This window comes from Morone saxatilis, unplaced genomic scaffold, assembly GCF_004916995.1.
Source record: "Morone saxatilis isolate NCDOM2014 unplaced genomic scaffold, NCSU_SB_2.0 Contig11, whole genome shotgun sequence".
Taxonomy (NCBI): Eukaryota; Metazoa; Chordata; class Actinopteri; family Moronidae; genus Morone; species Morone saxatilis.
Genome location: NW_023339663.1, coordinates 4,220,487 through 4,224,366, shown reverse-complemented (window position 1 = coordinate 4,224,366; position 3,880 = coordinate 4,220,487). Strand labels below are relative to the sequence as shown.

The 3,880-nt window shown below is 38.8% G+C and overlaps 1 protein-coding gene across 1 annotated transcript in view; it reads right to left on the bottom strand.

The window, feature by feature from the left end:
• Positions 1-3,880, bottom strand: part of LOC118321287 (protein kinase C-binding protein NELL1-like) — a 247,958-nt gene that overhangs the window by 28,681 nt on the left and 215,397 nt on the right. The window lies entirely within an intron of this gene.

Here is a 3,880-nt window from a genome sequence, read left to right as displayed (position 1 = left end):
ATCAACAAGACATAAGTAAACAATCAACAATTTAGCATACATAAATAAACAGTCAACAAGACATAAAATAAACAGCAAACAATCAACAATTAAGGCACTTATTAAGGCACTCAGGTATTTACATGGTGCAATAAAAAAGGATAAATAAATATGATAATGTTGATACAACTGTGTGTCCTGAAGACATACTCTGCAGTACAGTATGCATCTTACATTGGCTGTTTGTCAAAGAAGTAGTATGAATTTCACAATGTGAACTGGGAGTTCATTGCTAGGTCAGCTGTTCAGTTTTTGATCCTTTGGAGTAAAGCATTTCAGAAAGTAATTCACAAGGATCCAACAGTGGATCTGTGGTGGCAATACGAACCCACTGGAGAAAGACAGGCAACCCTGAGGAACGGATCAACGTGGGAAAAGATGAAAAGATCAGTGAAGAGTTTGACTCTGTTCCCATCGGCTTTATATTTAGATGCTCTTAACCTCCCATTGAGCTACAGTATACACCACAGAGCAGTGAAGCAGTGATGTGTTTTATTACACAGGAGGGAAGGACAGCATAGAGGGAGATGGAAATGGAGGCAGGAGATAGACAGATGTACCGGAGAGACACACAGACGGACAGAGTTTGACAGATGTAGAGTGAAAGTGTAACAGAGACAGACAGAGACACCGTGCTTGGAGTTAAAACAAGAACCTTCAGTACCAATTGTACAAGTTGCCTATGGCAACTCTTCAAGGGAAACTCCATCAACCCCGACAGCACTTTAAGAACACTAGTTTACTTCCATACTACTACATAACATGCACACAATGTATTGTTTTTTTTATTATAGCGGAATTTGCTTAAAATGTATAACTTGTAGACAACAAAGTACAGCAACTTCTGATGGAAAAAAAATATTATATAATTATTCTAATTGGGTAATAGAAAAAGAGTAACTCTGATATTCACAGCATTGTTAATGCTTCTAGGAAAACCACAAAAACACACTGAAACACTGATGATGCTGATAAATAATCATCATCATTATAAACTAAAAAGGTCCAGTGTGTAAGGAGGATCTATTGGCAATAGTATAATGGAATATAATATGCGTAACTATGTTTCCATTACTGTATATTAACCTGAAAATAAGAATTGTTATTTTATTTTTATTGTTATGTTCATATCTACATACACCTTCCCTGGAGGCTGCCATGTTTGTACAGTAGCTCAGAATGGACAAACCACTGGCTCTAGATAGGGCTGCTTGCGTTCTTTGCACATTTTGTGTGTCACACACATCGGTTCACCATGGCAGTGTCAAATTTTCCACGTGCTTGTTTCTTTGTCAAGTTAGGAATATTAAATATGCAACATCCGGTTACATCTTCAAAATAAAGCTTGCTTTGTTGGTTTAGGTCTCAAACTGTAGTCTTATGGTTCAAAGTTTTTGGACCCTTATACCCACTCTATCCTCCTCTCTATGTAGACTTTATCACTCTTTATTATGAGTTAGTGTGCATGCGTCGAGAGTGCATGCTGCTTGTCACAGTTGAAACAAATTTCCCCCCGGGGATCAATAAGGTATTTCTGATTCTGGTTCTGCTACTGCACCTTCTTACACACGTCCACTTTTTACATCTAGGCAAGGCAAAACATGGCACTGTATCCTCTAGTGGAGCAGTGGATCTATTACATGCTTTGGCGTGTGACTGGGTTGGTCATTTACACTTCAATCAACACCGCTATTCCTTTCAGAGCTCACAGTTTGTGGTAACACTTCAAGTCCTTTCAGCACTTTCCCTCCATCTATCTCTTCACAGCTTCTATTCCAGAAACACCCAACGATCAGCATTTTAAGGCATTTACGCTGCTGCTTAAAATATGTAAAAGAAAAATTACCCATTTCTAGTTTTAAATAAAGATATGATCTCTCCAAATGTTCAGAACTGTGTTCATATGTTATCTCTCATCCCCTGACAGCAAACTACGAAACATATTGTTAAAGTAAACTCTAGTTGTTGGTGGCTCAGACGTGAGCACATAGTGAGCAGAAATCAGCTTCTGCAAATAGGGTTTACGTGTACAGTGTAGAGAATTTGTTTGACATCCAGAGACATACACAGACTTTGACATACAGAGACGGAGTGATTTTGCACTGCATCACATCTGTGGCAGCCTCGGGCAGCAGCCAGAGGGCCACAGAGAGGAGCCTCATTAGTGGGATGATGGGTTAGTCCATATTATGCTCCTCATCTGCTACTTACTTAAATGCTTCATTTTCTTTGCATAATCTTTCCCTTCCCTCACCCTCTATAAAGTGGTTCAAAGAGAAACAACATAATCATTTTGGAAATTTTTTAAGAAGTTTACATTTTGTTAGTCATCAAAATTCAATTTACAGGCACAAATGTAATTCTGTGCCAAGCTGAAACGACAAAAATAAAATTTTATTTTCAGTGAACAGCACTGTCGAATGAGCTTACCACATTAATTAATAGACGCTGTTTATTTTGAGTTTAATTAGTCCTTGGTTGATTGTTACCTTTAAATAACGAGTTACACACTGATTGCCATTGATTACCTCTCAACAGTTCGAATGCTCAGACGATTATATCTGAATTTGTGTTCGTATTAGGGTTAATTTCTCCACAACAAAGTGTGTTTGATTTAACTGCAGAGTGATATTAACTATGACTGTTTTCTAAGGTCAGAAAATGTAACAGCTTTCACTGAATTAATGTTCAACTTACGATTACTTTGCAGGTCATTTGATTGAAGCTAACTAGAATTTGTGTACTTCTCCTCCATGCACCCACACAGAGCTCTGAAATTTTAAAGATCACAGGGAGAACAGGTTGCCCCCAGTTAAATAACTAGGAACTTCAGCAGAATTTATAATTTAAAGATTCTTGAGATCCAGACGCATAAGGAAACTCAAACCAGCAGAAAGCACCTTATTAGTGCTGTGAGAAATACCTGACCTAACAGTGACAGTGAAATAACATTTAAAGCTTTGTATTATTTTTTTTACCAGGGGGGGCACAAAGTTATTGATATTATGGCTGATACTACACGTTATTGTAATCTGCTGTTAAAGTTACAAACCAGTTTTATAAATTAATATTTGAATCAAACTAACACTGTTGAGGCACTTATGAAAAAGGAACAGGAAAGGCACTACAGAAAACTATGTCTGCTTCTTCTGCTTTTCATCTTAACAGAATCCATTAAGACTAACAGCTGTACCTGTACCTGGCATGTCTAAGTGGTTGAGGCTACTTGTAGAGTAATTTCACCAATAATGCGCACATTTATGTGTAACCTGGTATCTTATGGGAAACCATGGCAACATTGGCAACATGCAGTGAACAACTGACCTGTAATTAAGGTGATCTATGAGGGATGGTTGATCACTATTGCTCATGAGAGGAGAGATGAGATAAAGAAAAATGAGAGGAAACACGAGCCATGAGAAATAGGGTAAGGCTCAGTGAAGATGAGAGGAAGGAGGGGAGGAGAGGTAAATGGGAAAGAAAGGAAAGGGATAGAAGAAAGGAAAGAGGACAGAAGAAGAGAAGAGAGTAAAAAAGGGAGAAGCAGAGGAGGGGGTTAAAGGGAAGAGGAAAGGAGAGGGAAAAGAGAAATGGTGCTCAAGGAAGGCAATTAAAAGGGAATATGGGAAGAGAGGAAGGAAAAGCAAGGGAGGAGAGGAAGACAGGAAGAGGGAGAGGAAGGAAAACTGAGGAGGAGATGAGAAGAATAAGGGAAGAAGATGGGGGGAGCAGAGTAGAGAAGAATTAGCTGTCCTTTTCTACAGCTCTCCTGGGATCCTCAATCTGTGCTGGCCAATTTAAACACAGGACTTTAGAGATTGTGTGCGTGCGTGCGTGCGTG